Genomic DNA, 19,906 nt, shown 5'->3' with positions numbered 1-19,906 from the left:
GCGCGAACAACACCCTCCCGACACGCTAATTTTGGATGCCTGCCGCGGGACAAGGACGGGTGCCTGGTGACCTTGCTGCTCATCGGATGACCCCGGCACCCCGCCTGTACGAGCTGTCTTGCAGTCATCATCGCAACGCTCGTGGCCCCTTCGTCGATGGCATCCATGGACGGGTTCAACCGTAGGCCGACATTTAAGGAGGGAGGGATGTGGAGAACCTGTTTCCCCCCTCCGTTTCCATGCGGCCCATCTTCATCATCGGCCGTCGGGACGGACAGCCCCCGGCTGGGCGAGGAGGGAAGTCTCCCTCATGGGGGAAAGGAAACGGCGACGGGAGCGCCACCTCGTAGGTTACGCGGAATTCTGCGGAACCGGAGAGAGGCCCTTCGGGATCCGGCCAGCGTCGTGAGCGGTTGGAGCCGCACGCCTCGTCACCTTCCGCGGCAAGCACACGGGGATCCGTTGTGCCTTGCCGCTGGACTTCTGGTTCCAGGCAACGAAGCGAGCGCAGCAAACGCGCGCTCTGGTCGCCTTCCCCGGCAAATGCTAGGGAATGGCTTTGCCTCAAGAATGCGGCGCGCACGGGAGAACCCGGCCGCCATTATCGGCGCATACAAACGTTCGCCGCCGATACCTCCGAAGTCGCGCCCCTGTCCCAGCCGGTAAGTCGGAAGTCCTTCTTACGTAGCCTTCTATTTCCAAGGAATGCCTCGTTGATATTTTTTAGCTAGCTGGCCCGCTCTGTGTATTAATTGCAAGTGTAATAAATAGCATATGAGTGTTAACGCTGTGTCGTCCCTTCCCTTTGTCCCTCGAGCACGAACCCCTCCGCGGTTAGCGAGCGGGAACGCTGCATCCGCGGAGTGGGAGTGCGGGCGGGGCGAAAGGCTTTGTTTCCCCCGTATTTCCACAGTGTGTAAGGGTAATAGTAAACACGAGAGGTCTGCGGCCCGCTACCCGAGGTACGCCCCTCTCCACTGCTTGAAAGAGTGCAGGGCCATCTGGAGTGCTCATGAAAATTTGTCATTCTTTCAGATTATGTCCAATCCACTTGTACAGCTTTCCTCCGAGGCCAAGACTCGCCAAGGCAGCGAGAATTTCTTGGTTAAAAACAGAGTCAAAAGCGGCCTTGATATCAAGGAAAACGGCTGTCGGTATGCACCCAGCATGAAGGTACTCTTCAATTAATGAGACGAGGGCAATAAAATGATCAGTCGCAGACCTGTTTCGACGGATCCGGTTCATTTCTTGGGGTACTCTTTGCGGCTTTCCAGGCACCAGATGCGTTTGCAGATCATTCGTTTCATTAGCTTACCTACGCAGCTCAGTAGAGCGATGGGCCGGAACAGCTCGTAGCTTTTTGGCTGCTTACAAGGTTCCAAAAACAGGCACAATTTTCGCCAGCTTCCATTCTGTGGGGACCTCACCAGTCATCCACGAAGAATAGTAATATTCCAGAAGTCGAAGACGGGAGTTGTGGGGTAGCTTTGCGATTGCGTAATAGGTCACCTCATCGTGACCAGGAAACGTGCGTCTGTTTGATTCAGTGATAGCTGCGGATAGCTCTTCAGTTGTGAAAGGCAGGTCCAACGCTGGAACTGCAGCCAGTGAGATGCCTGAGTGACCATCTTCGGACAGTGTCAGAAGCCCTGACCCCGCTGACAGTAGCCTACAGTATTCTTCTGAGACTTCTTTTAGGGTTTTTTTTGTTCAAGCGGAGATAGTGCAGTGAAGGGGTGAAGCTGTTGGAGTCGTGTACGCATACCTCTAACGATCCGCGAAATTTTGGTTACTGGTTGGCGCACATCCAGCATAGAACAAAAGTCACGCCACCTTAGACGACTGAGTTTATCCAGATAGCGCCGAATGTGACGTTGCGCCCGTCTGCAGGCACGAAGGTCTTCAATGTTTTTTTCTGCGCAAAGCTTTCCTTTTAGCTCGCCTGCAAATAGCACACAGCCTTTGAAATACCTCATCATTTGAAGGTTGCTTATCATTTTAGCTATAATTCTTGTACTTTCTCTCGGGCAATGAGCCATTGTCGATACCATTTCCTCATTCCGGGTTGCGGCAGTAATTGCTCTGCTGGCAGCGACTTTGTAAGCATCCCAGTCTGTAGATTTTATGAGGAATTTCTTTGGCGCCGTCTGCGCGTGGACCGCAGATATGAGGACTGGGTAAGGATCATTTCCACGTGTTTCCAAATCAGTGCACCAGGCAAAGTTGTGGGCAAATGAACTTGCTGCAAAGCTCACGTCTATGCTGCTGGCAGTCGTCAGGCCTCGGAGGTAGGTTATGCTGCCGTCATCGAGCGGTTCAATCGAATGTGTTGAGAGAAGTTCTGCAAGCTTGGCTCCTCGGGCACATGTATGTGAGCTGCCCCAAATTTCATGGCGCGCATTGAAGTCTCCGCAAATAATATGCGGAGAGGACGTCCTTCCTATCAAGTTTTCAAGCCTCGGAGCGTCGAATGGCTTGCCTGGCTCAAGATGTACTCCAATGAGAGTGTACACTTGTCTGCCAATTAGCGTCACAGCGCACACGTACTCGCTGTCGCTGTGAGGCGGAACATCAACCAAGGAGGCCGGGATATCCTTGTAAAAGCCTATTAGCATTCGGCTGACGTCATCTGGCCGTTTTGAATGCTGAGAATACTATCCGTGCAGTCTAAAATTCTCCGCGACGCGAGACTCTGAGATCACTATGAAAGGTAAGTGGTACGCTCGCACGAGCTGCCGGAAATCGGAGAGCTTCGAGCGTAAACCACGAGCGTTCCACTGGAAAATGGTGCATGCGCGAAATATGTTTTCGATGGTCAGTTGCGGTGAAACTGTCGCTGCGGAAGCCATGATTATTGCTGTCTAGTATTGCGCCCCGGCGGAGCGTAGGAGGCCGACACCAACGGCTCCATTGCAAGTAGAGCCTCTACTTCTGGGAGAGCTCGTGATGACGGGCTGCCGCGGATAAGAGCTTTGATGGCTGCAAACAGCATCGGATTCAGTAGGCATGTGACATCTTGTTCTGTGCTGCCGCTTTGCTGCCTTTCGGTGATCATCCTGTCAGGTAGCGGCCCCTTAGGCTGGGAGCGAGAGTGACCGTTTGTCGGGACTTGTGTCGAGTGCTCCGACAGCTTTGAAGGATGTGGTGAGCCGGCGGGCTTGCCACGTTTCTTTTCTACTGCTGCTGCATATATGTTTCCAGCTCTTTTGTCTTGCTGCGTTGATGCATCTTGGTTGATCTCTGGCGTATTCGTGAAAACCATGTCATGGTTAGGCGATGGTTCATACCGTTTGGGCGGTTTCCCTTGAACTTGCTCCGTAGTGCGTGCAAGTGTAGCAGCTTTCTTTTTAATGCACCCTCCGTATGAAGCAGGGTGCGGTCCATTGCTGCTCGTGCAGTTAGGCTGCGACCTGGATGTGCATTCTTTGTGCGAATGGGGGCCAGCACAAACTTTGCAGCGAACAGGCCCTGTGCAATGCCTCGAGATATAGCCATGCGTCTGACATTTGTATAATTGTGTTGCCACCCCAACATATTTTGTTACAGAGTAACTGCAGAATCCAAGTGTTACCCTTTTATGTAGCATTGAATACTTAGCGAATTCCAAGATAACCGTTCTGCGACGTACCTCTCTGATCTTGCCCCCATCTTCAGGAACATGAGCGGTGAGCCTCCTTGCTCAGATGACGCCTTGGTCGCGTAGGTACTCTTGTAGGTCTTCGTTTGAGTACGTTATTTTAACATCTTGAATTTCTCCATAATTAGCCATGTATGGGTAAGGTACACGGGCCTCCACAACCACTCCAGCCAGTGTAGTGACTGCGAGTAGGCGGTTGGCAACTTGCAGTGTTGACATTTTAACCATGAGGCTTCCATCCTTGTTAATTCGATGGCTGAGAATTTTTTTTTTTTTTGGGGGGGGGGTGGGGGGCGACGTTGCAAGCGGAGACGCTATGATGTCGGGGTTCTTATATGATACAACTTTTTTTCTTATATGATACAACCGTGAAGGATGCCTGGCCCATCTCCTCTGCGTTATCGCCCAAGGGCTCGCAGGTGGCTTGTTCTTCCCGCAGTCTCTCCTTTGTCGGGCCTTGGTCTGCGGCCGTGGCTACAGTGGCCACCGGAGCAGCGGTTGCCACTGCTTCCGTGAGTGCAGCACGGAGAGCAGACGGCGGGGAAGTTCCACGTCGCGGCGGGTACTGAGCCCAGACGATCGCTTGACGTGCTTCTCCCGGTGAGTGGGGAGGTCGTCGCAAAGCGAATACACAAGCCAGGAAAGAGTGCTCACACTGTGGAGAAACACGCAAAATTCAGGAGACCTGCATCCCCGTGATACGCCGGTATTGCACCAAGGGACAGACACACTGCAAGCTCTTGAGCGAGTGCATCACTTTAGACTGCTTCACATATAATTGTCATGTCGCCACTATGACGTGAAGTTTCAGGTGGCATCTAACAAGCTTGGTTTGCCGGATTTGCAGCCCTATTTTTAACTCAAGGGCAACAAAGGCAATAGTGTCACCTCGACATGCAGTTTATATCGGCCAACATGCACCCAGAACAAGTCGATTGAATAGCAGAATTGGCAGCTTGTCTGCGCCCCGGCGCATTTCCGAGGCGAACAGCGTGGACAAACTGTCGAGGTGCTCCCGCTGCTTACACGAACGACAAATTCTGAACGATGAACTTCTGATTGAAGAGTGATGAAATAACACTTGTTTTACGATTACGTTGACCTCATCTGCGCCAGCAAAGCGGCTGTCCAAGGGACTAGGGATAGCTTTCATCAAAGTAGGTGAACTCTGAGACGCCATTTAGAATGTCAGTGGCAGCACAAAGAACTCTCGGAATTTTCTTGGAAGTACGAACAATGGGTCAAAACTAAAGAAGTTATTTAAAAGTAATTTTCATTACTTTGGGAAGCAATTGTAATGTACTGTCATTACTTTGTGATGGCGTTATTATTTAATGCAATTTAATTACTTTTGCGGGAATTCTGGGGAAGTAATTAGTAATATACTTTAATTACTTTTCAAACGTAAGTTTGCCATGTATGATATAAACCGTCCTTATAAAAATGATTTTAATGGACTACCGAATGGCGATGAGTCCATATTCAACGATGATGTCCCGATACATCGTCCCCGCCTTTGACCCCAAAGTAAGTCAGGTCAAGGTGCGCTGCCTACGGCGGCCACCTGTTTCCTTTTCGAGCCTGCCTCTGAGAATGGATGCTGTAAACGCAGCGCAAAGTGTCGTGATATGCGCGGAGAACGACTGCGCGTCACACGCTCTGTGCGCTGTTGAGAGTTTCATCTCTCTTTTGTCTGCAAAGGTAGCTCTTGAAGTCTTGCAGTAGCGCAAGAGCTACCTTTGTGACCCTTGCTTTGTGTCTTTTTTTGTTGCGGACACGTATGAGTGTTCGAGGTGGCTCGCAAATAAATTTGATTTTTTTTAAAGCCAACTTTCCTCCTCTGCTTCGAGGTTCTTTTCCGAAAGGGTTTGGAAAAGAGAGCAAAGGCGGCGCGGGACATATCAGTGGTTCCGCCTTTTATGGCCGATGAAGGCACGTCGCGCGCCTTTCAGTTGCCCGTGGTCCGAAGTCTAACCTTTCTGGCGGGCCGCAGGCGCAGCGCACATCCATGGATGGTTCTAAATTGATCCACGATTGGTTAGCAAGTCCAGCATTCTTGTACATCAATTTTAATTGCGAGGCGACTGTGGAATATTGCAAGTATACAGAAATATTGAAGCTAATAATGACCCACCTTTCCCGTGTGTATCAAAATCTTTCTTTTAAAGTTTGTAAATCACTCGCATCGAATAGTCCGCACTGCCACAGGAAACCATGAGAGAACGTTTCTGTCGATAACAAAAACGCTAATAGCAAAAAATGCCAGCATGCCGAGGGGAGATCTGCGGGTATATTGATTGTTATAGCAGACTTTTTCTATATGTGAAAAAAAAATTGCGTTCGTGAACAGTTTCCTTTTAAAAAATGCGTTTGTCCAGAATATCTGGATATGTAAAATAGGCGAGAGGACCTGATCTTACATCTCCTCTCAAATACCGAAGCTTACGTGAGGAGCTGCAAACGAAGTTGGGAAGGGAGCGCCAACTGTCGGTCGCAAATAGTCTGTCCCGAATGAATCATTTTCCAGCAGCGTGTTGATGAACGAAGATGCTAGGGTCTCTTCGCACAGCTTCTCCAGCCATCATACCGATTCGCTGCCAACTGCATCACCATACACCTCCACCGATCACATTGATCGCCATTGAAGAATTCCCAACCCATCGCAATTTACCTGGCTTCAAACATGGGTAGTTGAGACTACCGCTATGCACGGGAGGCGCATCCGTATCTCGTCCAAACCTGTGGCGCCATGAGCGCCTACCGTCTTAGAACAAGCGGGTGTGGCAGAGAACCATCCTAAACGATCAGATCCCCAAGCGTTATCTCAATGAGTAAATCCGCTATACGAAGTAGAGAACGAGCATCGAACTTCGTGAACATGTGAATAAAAGTACATGAGCGAACGGTGAACACACAAATGAATGGGCCAAATGGAGGGGTGATTTTAATTAGTATTCATTCTGATGTCAATATACTATGAGTGCAGGTGACTACTGCACCACGCTCTATTTGCTTCTTAATTTACGCGCACTTACTTATTTGCAGTGTTTTATGAAAAAGCAAATGGCTTCATGCTCTGCTTAATCCTCTCGTGCAAAAATGAAAACTGTTCAATATAAAAAATTTTATCCAAAGACTAGCGTGTGTAACAGCAGGATAATTTATACAGATCAAACAATCAATGGCCGTCGGCTCTTCATAAGTTTTTTTCTTTTGCGTGATTTCAAATGCAATCATTGGGACTCAATGTGTGCGAAATGCTTGTGATTTTCAAATTTCATTAAATATCACAAGCTTTGAAACTACTTTTGTCTCTTCTGGAGTAAAGGTTTGGTTTGGTTTATCGGGGTTTAACGTCACAAAGCGACTCAGGCTATGAGGGACGCCGTAGTGAAGGGCTCCGGAAATTTCGACCGCCTGGGGTTCTTTTGCGTGCACTGACATCGCACAGCACACGGGCCTCTAGAATTTCGCCTCCATCGAAATTCGACCGCCGCGGCCGGGATCGAACCCGCGTCTTTCGGGCCGGCAGTCGAGCGCCATAACCGCTCAGGCACCGCGGCGGCCCTGCTGGAGTAAAGGGTGCCGCAGTTCTTTCCAAGAGTACGCGAGAATTACGTGACACACAGCTCGCACTTCTCTTGTTAATTTTTCATTGTGTGCGGTCCTGTGCAAGCGGTATTCTTGAGTTCGTTGAAGAGAAGCACCGGTGTTTTTTAGGCGTGCCGTGTAAGAGGCAAGGAGACCACGCTGCCACTATCCAGATTTCAGCCTATAGCTCACAGCATCTACACTCTGCACAAACTAAAAATTTGTAATGCGAAATTCGCAAAGATTGAGTCGATGCACAACTATATGAAGTAATCGAAAGGTGCAGGTGCTCATTACAGAGGGGGTTAAATGAAAATTTAAGATTGGTTTTCGGGGACAGGAAATGGCGCAGTGTCTGTCTCAAATATCGGCGGACACCTGAACAGCGCCGTAAGGGAAGGGATAAAGGAAGGAGTGAAAGTAGGAGGAGGTGCCGTAGTGGAGGGCTTCGGAATAATTTCGACCACCTGGGGATCTTTAACGTGCACTGACATCGCACAGCACACGGGCGCCCTTTGCGTTTCGCCTCCATCAGAGGGGGTTCGTATTAATTTTTTTTCCTTGTTAAACAATGTCATGCTACATCCACAATATGAATTTTTCTGTAATGGCTTTTTTTTTATCGCACAACTCGAGCTGTTCGGCGAGTTGGTCGGCGATATTCTTTAGAGGTTCACTGCTTTTGTGTTATACTTTGTCTTCTGTTTGCTGCTGTTGTTGATCTACGTTCAATGAATGCTATTATTTCTTCATGGGAAGAATCGACACCTGAACACGTGTGGTGGGTCGCTCTTGAAACATCTTCCATTCCAGATGAAACGTGCTCTCGCTTAACGCCATTGCTTCTTCGGAAGGCTAAACATTCATTGTTGTTTACAGACTGCGGAAGCGGCGTTATTTACACGACATAAACAGTCACAGGTAGCTCAAATACAACCTCTCTGTTTTCTTTTCTAGCATAGGGCCTCCAGGTCGCAGTGATTCCATTTGGAATCTTTATTATTTGCGAAATATTTTGACTCTAGTAATTGTGTTTTTCTGCAAGAATTTTTTTCAAGGAGTAACATGGGGCTTACTTGTACCCTTCCACGTGGTTAGAGAGAAACGAAAATGGTTTTCTTTCTTCTGCATGGTGCAAGGTGGGACTTGGCGCCATGGGCGATGGCGACAGCAATGCGTACGCAGTTCCTATATCCTTTTTCTGCCTACTAGCATATGTCGCTCAGGTGATAAGTTGCTAACATATATTGACTAATTGCTAAATGTCCGAACTACTGCAAAAAAAGAAGTGATACTTTCTCACTCAATTCACGACAGGCTTCCTTTAAATTTAATGATTCCGATCGAAATCACTGGGCCTGAAAGGGTTAAGGTGTCCTTCTTCCGCCCCATAATTTTTGTGCTAGCATGTTCTCTTATTTTTTGGACGACAGTGTATCTGTGGCATGCTCATATGCCTTTTTATTAACAAATTAATAAGTGCGGCTTTATTCTTTAATATTTGCAGTTATCAACAGTGGCATTTATTTTCGGGCTTCGTTGCCCTCATCATTTGTGCGCTCACGTACTGTCAGGACGAATTTCCGCGTGCAATAAGATGTATTAAATGAAGAACTACATTCTGAAGGATACTACATAATATGAAATATTATATATGTTGTACGAAGGTCAGACATACAATATGAGATTTATATTGGCATGCGGCGAATGTAGGCTTGAGATCGGCAGCTGCGCAGATGACCTGTATCCTGTGCTATCGCTATTGAGCAATGACAATGCAAATTCCTCATCTAGGAGTGAGCGCGATGAGGGGCTAGTCGGTATTACATTGTTATAAAAACATGAAACTATGTAAGGGATAGGACACACAAGATAAGTGGTCCGGACGAGCGCAGTCCTGACCTTTTCTGTGTCCTGTCCCGTGCGTAGTTTTATGTTTTTATAATTCCTCACCTAGCAACGGTCTATACTCACATATGGGGAATAGGAACGCCAAAGAAGCCACCAGAAAAGGTATACTATATGTTTTGCGTACCGCCATCAACTAAAAAGTTTGTGCTAGGCTTTCCAAATGAAGAGAAAATAAAATTTCATGCCGGTCAAAAAATATGAACCAGCGTAATTGACACTTTGCCAATAGACGTCGGGAGAACAACAGCAACAACTTTTCCGCCCTTTAGTCAAGATCCTGGTTCGTTTATTTGTTCAAACGCCCACAACATTTCATTGCCGCATGTCACTGGCTTTCACCCAACAGCCCTATTTATAGGAGCCTTCAGCGACAGAAATCATTCTTCGATAGAAGTCCACATCAACACGGCTGAAGCACAACGGCCAACTACGGATGTTTGACCTGCATTTCTGAACGACCTCTACAGTAGACAAGTGAGTTGCAAATCTGCACCAGCGATGCCTAAGGGCTAGCCGTACGAGCGAAGCAGTTGCACTGATAGACCCAGTGGATTCTAACATATGTAAAAGCCTTTATACGCAGAAGTTATTGCATTTAGTCCAACCAAAATTAGGGCGCAGAGGCAGGAACTCGCCAAACGACTCGGTTCTTGCACACGACTCTTGGAGCGCCCATAATGCGCTCTCGATCAAGGGACAACTTCGTGTGGCTCTGCGGTCGCTGCTACGAACGCGAGCCTTCAGCTTACACAGGTGCGCTGTCTTAACGGGCTCACTGTTCATTTGTACACGTCTAAAATCTGGAGGCTATAGCTTGAAGCTTCTACTGAAGCATGATAGGAACCTGTCCCGTAGTATCGAACTTTCATAAGCGTGCTCGGAATGCGAGCAAAGTTCTCGTAAACAGCCGAAATTGCCTCGCAGTGAGCCAGTACAGGCCACCGTGCCACTGGGTGCTGTGTCACGGAGAGCGCATACCCCCAACGCTGTGCCCCTGCAGTGGCGAGGACAAGGGTGGAAGCGCCATGTTCGTGGCGCGCGCCGTGCACGAAGGTGACGTGATACCCGGCAAGGTAGTGCCATCTCGGGGCTTCTGCTACGTGCCGTACACACACAAAAAAAGGGCCGCCACCGTCTGGAAGATGTTGAAGTAACGAGCGTTAATTAGCTGCTTGGTTTACTAGATGAAGAAAGCGAAGAAGAACGCGCCACTCGTCTCGAGAGACGGAATGTAATACCTTTTGAAACGGGTTTGGACTCCTGAACCGCGCCGTAAGGGAAGGGATAAGGGAGGAAGTGAAAGAAGAAAGGAAGAAGGAGGTGCCGTAGTGGAGGGCTCTGGAATAATTTCGACCACCTGGGGATCTTTAACGTGCACTGACAGATACAAGGAAATTTTACACGCTGGCTGAAAGTTGCACAATCGTGCCCTTTTTTCTCTTGACAAAGTTTCCTCAAAGTGACGGGAAATGTTTTGACCGGGAAGCACTGGCTACTGCCAGCATGTTGACATCAAAGTTTGTATGCAAGCACCGTGCAGAAATGAGTAGAAGGGGTGGAAATGGTATGTCGTGAATCCTTGACTACGGGCATTAAATGGCCAGCGGACGTACTCAATTGGATTTCGAAACATCAGCCTTAATGCAGCCACTGCGTAACCACGGTTTGGAAAAGCCATATGCAAAGGTGTTAGAAAATATCTAAGACACTACACAGCAACCATAATCCTCCTGAGGGAGAGATAAAATACCTATCGGGGAAGTGAGTCAATGTGGCACAATCTCTGCTGGCATTTACCGCTTGTTTACAAGAGCTTTTAAGTGGGTGAGGTTGGTAGGATCTGGGCATAGAAGTTAATGGAGGACCCTTGGTGACCTCAGATTTGCTTAATCCATCGCCCTGCTATTCGGGGTGCACTAAGATTTTACACAAATTTTAAAAATAGGTTTTTTGAGTTAGGACGCTTTTGTCGGCATAGCGTTGTCAGCGGTTTAGTACATCAGAATACTGCTAAAATGTGCTAACTAGCAGACCGGTTAACTAATAATGAATAGTTGACTTTTTAACTATTAGTGTTAGACTTCTTAATTATTGGTAGGTGTGTAGCCCACCATAAGCAATACCGATATGTTTTTAGAATATCGAAAATGTGTTTACCCTCGGCGCTGTGGCCACAAATTTTGACTATTTCGACGAGTTACGTGCACATGGAGAGGTTTCTTTGCCTGCAAGCTTCTCGGAAACGCACGTTTTTTGGCACCATGTAGACAAAATTTGCTCGGCGACAGCGTCAAGGGTAACTGCATTTTCAAGATTCTAAAAACTGATATGGATATCACTTAAGGTGAACTACATGCCTGTCAATAATTAAGGAGCCTAACAGTAATAGCTCAAAAGTCAACCATCCAATACATTTAACCAGCCGGCTACTTAGCACATCTTAAGTCTTATTCCGATGTACTACATCGCTGACAATGCTATGCAGAAAAAGCATTCTTCACGCCACCGCAACGATGCAGGTCACACGAATGCCCTTTTTCATGCAGGCCTTACTCATATGGATTACCACGCTGCCGGGCTGTCAAGGCAGCTGTTACAACCTGGATATGGATTCCGACGTTTGGCAGCAAGCTGACTTCATGGACAAGGAAAGCGACGCCGTGCAGTACCCGCTTGTTAAACCTTTCCCCATCTGGCGACCCGTTTCCGCATCTGGCAACCAGGAGCTACGCTCAGCGCCACCGCATTGATTGGAGTACAAATACCGCGTCCCCACCCTACATCCCCCTAACCCCTTCCCCTGGTCCCCAAGAGTGATGCCCTAAGGGCCAACATACGTCGGGACCAGTACCACCTCCCCAGAATATCCCATAGCACCAACCACCACCACCCATACCGCCATTACACTGCGATCACTCGGGGCACGCCACCGCAACGATGCAGGTCGCACGAATGCCCTTTTTCATGCAGGTTGGTTACTTACCAAATTCAATTTGCATTCGCTCTGATAACGCGTTTTTGGTTGCGGTGTCGTGCCCCATCGACGCTGACTGCAGTTTGCGAAAGTTCTTGTGCACTTCATGTTACCAGTGTATCAACGCCTATGTCGTTTGCCTAATGCTTGTGCTAGCCGGGGATGTGGAATTGAACCCAGGACCCCCAGAGAATAACGCCCCTAACTCGTCCCTCGAGTCAATTGCCTTGGCTATATCCCGCATTGAATGCACTCAAAATACTATGCTTAGTGAACTAGCGTTGATTCGGGCTGCTCAGTCGAAGTTCGAGGTTTCAATATCCAGCCTTTCTGTGCGAGTTGACGCCCTGGAACAAATCACGAGCTCTAATCAGTTAAGTAGCCCGAGTTTATCAGCCGATCCTGATATGGCTAAACTTTCATCCGACATTAAGCTACTTTCAGATAAATGTGATGACGCTGAGAACCGTCTCCGACGGTCCAATTTGCTGTTTTTTGGAATCACAGATCGAAGATACCTTAACATTGTTGTACAGTTTTTCCTTTGTTTTTCTTTTAACATGCCAGCAAGTGTAATGGCGACCGCTACATTTATTGTATTTGTTTATTTTGTGTGTGTATGTGCCGAGTGCAGTTTGCTTACCCCCAGGGAGGAAGGCCCTCGCCAGGCACCACGCCTTTTGGCCTCCTTCCTGAAGTGTATGAAACACACTTCAAATAAATACTTTTCAAACTTTTCAAACAAGATGAATCTTGGTCCGTGTCTGAATCGCGGATTATTTCATTCTGCGCGGACGAGCTCGATGTCACAATTGATAGCCATGATATTGAGCGTGTTCACAGACTTGGCCGTTTCCAACAAGGAAAAAACCGCCCTATCATTGTAAATTTTATGAGATTTAAAGACAAAGGGCGTATCCTTTTTGCCAGCTCCAAGCTTAAAAATTCTTCCTATTCTGTCCGTGAGGACTACTCTGCACGCGTTCGCTTGGCAAGGAAGAAACTTTTTTTCGTATGGTCAGCAACGAGGTGGCTCATTTAAAATCCGTTTTGATAAGCTCATCATGAACAACAAACAGTTTGTGTACGATGCTGTTAAAGATTCTGTGGTTGAATTAAATTTATAGCGCTCTCCACAGGCATACAGGTCCTTTAAGCACCAATGCTTCCAACATCGCACGCGTGCAGCCCCTGCCCCAACGGATAAATCAGTTTCCGTTTTACTAACAAATATCCGAAGTTATTTTCCAAAGAAAGAAGCCGTGGAAGCTATATTGCAAAACAGCACAGATATTGCCATCTTTACTGAAACGTGGCTCACACCTGATATACTGAATGACGAACTTTTCCAAGATAAGCAATCATTCACTTGTTTCCGTCGTGCAATCCTTCACTTGTTTCCGTCGTGACAGACCAGGGCGTAGGGGAGGCGGCGTGATGGTTCTTGTTAAAAGTATTCTGGTCTCTTCTGCTATCGCAGTCAATAGTAAAAGCGAAATCTTTTGCGTGAACGTTTCTCTTGCTCATTGCACTAATATAATAATCGCATGTTACCGAGCACCTGACTCCGATCATTCCTTCATCGACGACTTAAGCATCATTCTGCTCGACATAAATAAACAGTTTCCCAATGCCAATCTCATAGTTAGCGGCGATTTTAATTTCCCAGACATCGACTGGGATAATCTAACCGCATCTTCCCGCCATTCCAGAGAATTTTTGGACCTTATTCTTTCGTTTGACCTCTCTCAAGCAGTCAGAATACCAACTCGGGGCACTAACATCATAGATCTTGCTCTTGCATCTAATCCTGATTTAATCCAGTCTTTGTCATCCATTGCCGGTCTTAGCGATCATAGCATAGTGTTGTTCAACTTTTCAGTTCGCATTACTTCCCGACAACGCTCAGTGAAATACATACGCGACTACAAAAAAGCCAATTTTTCTAAAATCAATGAGGAACTAGCCAAATTTCTTCTCCACTTCGAACAGACTGCTTCTTTCAGGTCTATTGATGACAAGTGGTCCATGTATAAAGAAAAAATCACCTCTTTAACTAAATCTTATGTACCCCTCGTTTGCATTCGTGGTGATGCCGGAAAACCGTGGTTTACCAACTCTTTAAGAAGTCTGTGCAATAAGAAAAAACGATTATTTAGAGAAGTTAAGAGCTCCAACTTAGCGTCTAAATGGGAGAAATATTTTAGCTGTCTGAGAAATTATATCAAGTTGCTTAAGAGCACTAAACAAAACATTTACAACAATGACCTACTCGATATCCTTCGAAACACAAAAAAGTTTTGGACTATTTTAACTCCAGGTCGTAGCGGTTCACATATTATATCTTTATTAGATCAAGATGGTTGTCATGTTCCAAATGAGTTTCGCTCGGACGTAATGAATACGTACTTCTCATCTGTTTTCACCAACGAACCAGCCGTAAACATTCCTACATCACAGAGCCTAAATGTATCTGAAATGCCACCTGTTAGTATCTCAGCCGAAGGAATATGTAGACTTATTGAAGATTTAAAGGTATCAAGTGCTCCTGGGCCCGACATTTCTGCGAAAATTCTTAAAGATACCAAAGTAATATCCAGTCATTTCCTGCAAATGATTTTTACGCAATCCATTTCTAGTGGCCAAATCCCGTCCGAGGGGAAGATTAGCCGAGTCGTGCCTTGCTTTAAGGCAGGTAACCGCTCCGATCCATCAAATTATCGTCCCATCTCGGTAACATGCATTGCGTGTAAACTACTTGAACATATTTACTCCCAAGTAGCTAATCACCTCGATAGAAATTTTTTTTCTTTCCAAACCAACACGGATTCCGTTCTGGCTACTCATGTGAAACTCAACTCTTCGAATTTACGACTGACCTCCACCTAAACCTTGACTCCTTGTTTCAAACAGATATCTACCTCGATTTTTCGAAAGCTTTCGACCGAGTTCCTCACCAGCGCCTCTTGGCTAAACTTTCCTCCCTTTCACTGCACCAGCTGATATTATCATGGATTTGCAGTTTCCTAACTAATCGTTCGCAATACACCGTCATCAACAACCATCCTTCTACCGTCACTAAAGTCGCCTCTGGAGTGCCTCAGGGCTCAGTTCTTGGGCCGCTCCTGTTTCTTGTCTTTATCAATGACCTTCCTTTAAGCATTTCATCATCCATCTGTTTGTTCGCAGATTATTGCGTTCTTTACCGCCGTGTTAGCACTACGAACGACCCATCATTGCTGCAGGACGACCTGAACTTGATACAAAATTGGTGCTCGACCTGGCTCATGAAACTGAACGAAACTAAACGCAAGTTTATGCACGTGTCCCGTAAACGATCTAACCTGCAATTTTCTTACACGCTAAACAGGACCGCGCTATCTGAAGTTGAATCCTACAGATACCTCGGCATAGAAATAACAAGTGATCTTAACTGGTCGAAGCACATAACGTCCCTTGCTGCTAGCGTTTCTAAATCACTAGGATTCATCAGACGATCGCTCACATTTTCTCCCCCAAAGGTTAGACTAATCGCATACGAAACTTTCATCCGCACTAAACTTGAATATGCATCGAGCATTTGGAATCCCCATCAAAAGTATTTAACACATATGTTAGAGGCCATTCAAAATCGAGCCGCTCGGTTTATATCAAATTATGATTCTCGGTCGAGTGTTACTAATATCAAATCCTCTGTTGGTTTACCTTCCTTGGCATCCCGTCGTAAGATAGCAAGACTATTTCATAAACTTTATAATTTTCCCCAACTGCGTGAGAGCCTAATTATGCCCCCTTTAAGATGATTGCGACGTTTGTATAATTGCCGTAGTATTCAACGCATTCATGGTTCAACCAATGCGTTCAATTCCTCGTTCTTGCCAGCTGCCATAGCCGAGTGGAATGTCCTTCCAGACAGTGTTGTGAATGAAGTTAATTCTCTAAAATTTAAACAGATGTTAATTGATTTATTCCCCAAATAATTCCTGTTGAAGGCCCTTTTTCTTTTGTTTACTCTCTTACTTGCTTTTCTTTTGAAGTGTTCACAGTTGTATCTACATGTGTTGAGCTTATGTTCCAATTTTGTTCTTTGTGACATTACTGTTCGCCCCCCCCTTATGTAATGCCCCCTGGGGCCCTTAAGGGTAAATAAATTATGATAAAATGCCTTATTTTTAAAAATTGTGTAAACTCTTAGGTGAAACACAACTTGGGGCAAGAGCTGCAGCGCATGATTGAGGATCTAAACACTCAGAGTAAGAAATCTCACAGAAACCGGGTTAACTAGGAGATCAATAGGAGAGGCCTTTGTTCTGCAGTGGATGTAGCTAGGCTGATGATCATTACCTAACCGAGCGAGAGACCGCACTAAACCTGACAACGCAGTGGATTGTTACCCGCGGTCCACTCACAAGGCGGTTGCTCGGTGTATGATTATAGACAACATTAGGTGCAGGTGTGGGAGAATGTTTGGTGCTGTTAATTAGCTCAAGTTAATTCACAGTGAAATGAAAGGACCGTCAATGCACTCTGCGTCCAAAATCTTTTTCGCAGCTGCTCGCCTCCGACGGCGCTTCACTGGCCTGGCGGCCAAGCTCTGCTGACGATGTGCAGAGCGGAGCCACTTGAGGGGCATGACCTTGTCTGGAGAGCCTCTCTACATTGGCCGTGCCCGCCACGAGGACAATCTGACCATCAGCAAGTTCCACCCGTTTCACAAGACCATTTACATACCTTTCGGTGGCATCGAATATGGTTACAGTCAGTACGAAATACTGGCGCAGTGTTCCGAGGAACACTGCGTCATCCTCCTGGAGTTCACTGACGAACGGTCCTTAACGAATCACAGCACTCATTTTGTGAGCCCAGACCAACTCTAGGCAATGCAATGTTTAGCGCTGCACAGAGGCAGCCTCTGTTCACGTTATCGTTGCAATGAGAAAACAATACTACACAGCTGTCTTGCTGAGTGCTGCTTTGCTCTTTCTACCTGGGCTATAAATTACGAAGAAAAATTCCACTCGAAAGAAAATGACATGCAATGGTGGACTGTTTAATGATTGCTATCAAGTTTAGTTTTTCTTTCAACCTACCCCATGTTGATTGTCCATTTGGGCCCCATTGAACGTATTAGCTATATGCACGCATATGAATCCAGGTTTTGTTCAGAATAAAAATATGTCACTCAGCACAGCGGTTTCCATTTTTTGTGCATGATCTTTGTACAGCAAATATAAAAATAAACAAGCAAGGGCACAGTAATGCCAGAGGTGAGCCTAAGATTGGTGCACCACAGGTGCAAAGCTGCTTTCTTGGTACAATGCTTCCAAAGAACGTCTATTTTCCTTCCTCAATTATGGAAGAGCTGTCATTCAAAGTTACAAGCTACACTGCGCGTCAACAGCTGCCAAAAGAATGCTTTGAAAGTGCTATACAGACCATAATACTGACCCCCTAAAAAAGAAAATAAAAACTGTCGCGAGGAAATCAAAAGGTATCGAGGCATTCCTTCACATCCACGAGAAGAGCCTTGAAATGGTAGTGCTTTATAGATTATGGAGCAGTTCAGTCTCCAAATGCTTAATGAAAGCGATAACGGACGGTAGTTAATACACTTGGACTAATCCCATGCCCTGGCAATCTCATCGGCCGGACCACCATTATGCCGTCTAAGAGCAGGCAGTCGGGCACGAAACATTGAGAGCACAATCTCCAAGCTATGCTACCTTGTGAGTATGATTTAACTATGAAGACATCTGCAGTGATGACAAGATTTGTTCTGTGTAGAAATAGAGCGATGAAATATAATGTGACAAAGGGAAATCAGAATTATGCAAAGTATAATGCCAAAGGTGCTAATTTTTTTGAAGGTATGCTGACAGACATGCTGTAGTAGGACCAGATAAAACAGGCATTCTAAATCATTCCCAGCGAGCATACCAAAATTTTCTGCAACTACAACCCAAGCAGATGTGTACAGGTATTTCGTACAGCAATAGCAGCTTCAGAGGTAACTGGCAATATTTGCGGCATGTATTTGATTGTAAAAACGTTTTTCAGCAATCCAAGTAACTAATACTTCCATTCTTCGCCTTCCTTCTCTTTTGTGCTATTAGTATCACTCTATACTATGTGGGGTGACGACGTAGCCATGGCGGCTATGGCTTGCTTGGAGAAGGCAGTCTTTTTTGCTGATAATGTGATTAGCGGTATAATCCTCGTGCAAATTGCTGCGGTTAATGTGCGCATGCTCCTTGATAAAATATAACAAAGTGTGATCTTCGGGTTGCTTCAGCTTTAGATATGGTGACAAGTTGACTTTCAGCAGTTAACTTTGGATGGTCCGCTCCGAACGTCTGCTCCAACGTTGTCGAATTAAAGTCTACATGGATATTGAACAACACCATGGCGAAAGGCTCTGGATAGACTCGAGTGCCTGTGGTTCTTCAAAATGTACTGACAATGCATGGCCGATGGGCGTTTTCTGCCTTTGGCTTTTCTGAAAGTGCGACTGGCATGCCAGGAGCTCCATTCCAGAAATAAGCGCAAATGACGAGATACAAAAGGCTTAAACCACACAGAACTTCAACGTAGTATTAGGTTCAAGCAGAGTACAACACCGCCTGTAACGCGCCCATGTAAACTCATTTGCTCCTTCAGTTTAGAGGCATGACGTCGGTAGTACGTATGCTCATTGGTACACAGAGCACTGGCAGGTACTCTGTGCCACCTCTCCCTCTTCATGGCAGTCTTCGCTATGCTGGCTCTGAACACTCACTTAATCACAATCAGTTTGGTGTACCTTGTGGTCCTGGATATCTAGTTAACCCGTCATTGTACGCAACTCGTAGCACCCCTGAAAGGCAAGCGAAAGAAAATGGTTGAGGTTTAACTCCGTTACCGCTAATGAGACGAGCGAAAGACCGGCCTCCATCACTGCGCCGAGTATAGACCGAACGGCTCCGACTGAAGCGAGAGCGCAGTGAGGCGCGCACTATATATGGCCAATCAAGTGGTCATGCCACCTGGCATGGCGAAGGTTCGGCGCAGCTTTGAGTGGCGCGGCGCAGCGCAGCTCGACTCCAGCTGTGGCCAGACCCATGGTATGACGTCGGGCGTGTGAGGCCTGGCTCAAGGTCAAAGTGAAACCTTGAGGACCCGAAAGTATCCGCTCGGAGAGAGGAGCTGTTGCTCCAAAAGGAGCCCGTCCTTTTTCACTGCAGCTATATCTCCTAGTCACAGTGACGTAATTCTGTAGCCGGCTTTGGGGAGGATGTGGGAAAGTCTGCGATTGCCCTAACCAGCGCTGGTGCTCAACTTAGGGGCAGAAACTGGGTTACCAAAGGCAAGAGCTCCGTTCCCATAGGCGTTGTTGCAGTCATGACCATTCACCCAACTAGCTAAACTCGCCGGTTTACTGTTTTACTCCCGTAGGTGGCTGAGTGAGACAGTCGTTCTTCCCAGGGGTGCAAGTCAAGAGAAAACGAATGAAAGAACTGGCCAAGCCCGAACATTAAAGATTATTTGAATGTATAGGGCAATCCCTAAGTAATAGCTAACCAGTATCCACCCGTGCGCAGCCATACGGCTACAATGGGAAGCTAAACAGCTTTTTCCAACACTTCGTAGTTGATGAAAAATTCGTCCCGTCACGAAGATCGAACCCGGAACCACTTCCTGTCCACAGCAGGCAGTCTATCATCTCAGCTAACCTGGAAGCCTAGAAGACGGCAGGGCCAGTCCGAGTGGACCAACGATTTGAAGGGCTGAGCAAGGGTCGTGCTAAGAGTAATTAC

General features: G+C 46.7%; 1 protein-coding gene across 2 annotated transcripts in view; it reads right to left on the bottom strand.

The window, feature by feature from the left end:
- The window catches only part of LOC144113186 (protein regulator of cytokinesis 1-like), a 347,115-nt gene that overhangs the window by 306,173 nt on the left and 21,036 nt on the right, over positions 1-19,906 (bottom strand). The window lies entirely within an intron of this gene.

The sequence above is a fragment of the Amblyomma americanum genome, chromosome 1 (genome assembly GCF_052857255.1).
Source record: "Amblyomma americanum isolate KBUSLIRL-KWMA chromosome 1, ASM5285725v1, whole genome shotgun sequence".
NCBI classification, from domain to species: domain Eukaryota; kingdom Metazoa; phylum Arthropoda; class Arachnida; order Ixodida; family Ixodidae; genus Amblyomma; species Amblyomma americanum.
Note: the sequence above shows the minus strand (reverse complement) of the source record. Positions and strands in the feature narration are given on the sequence as shown.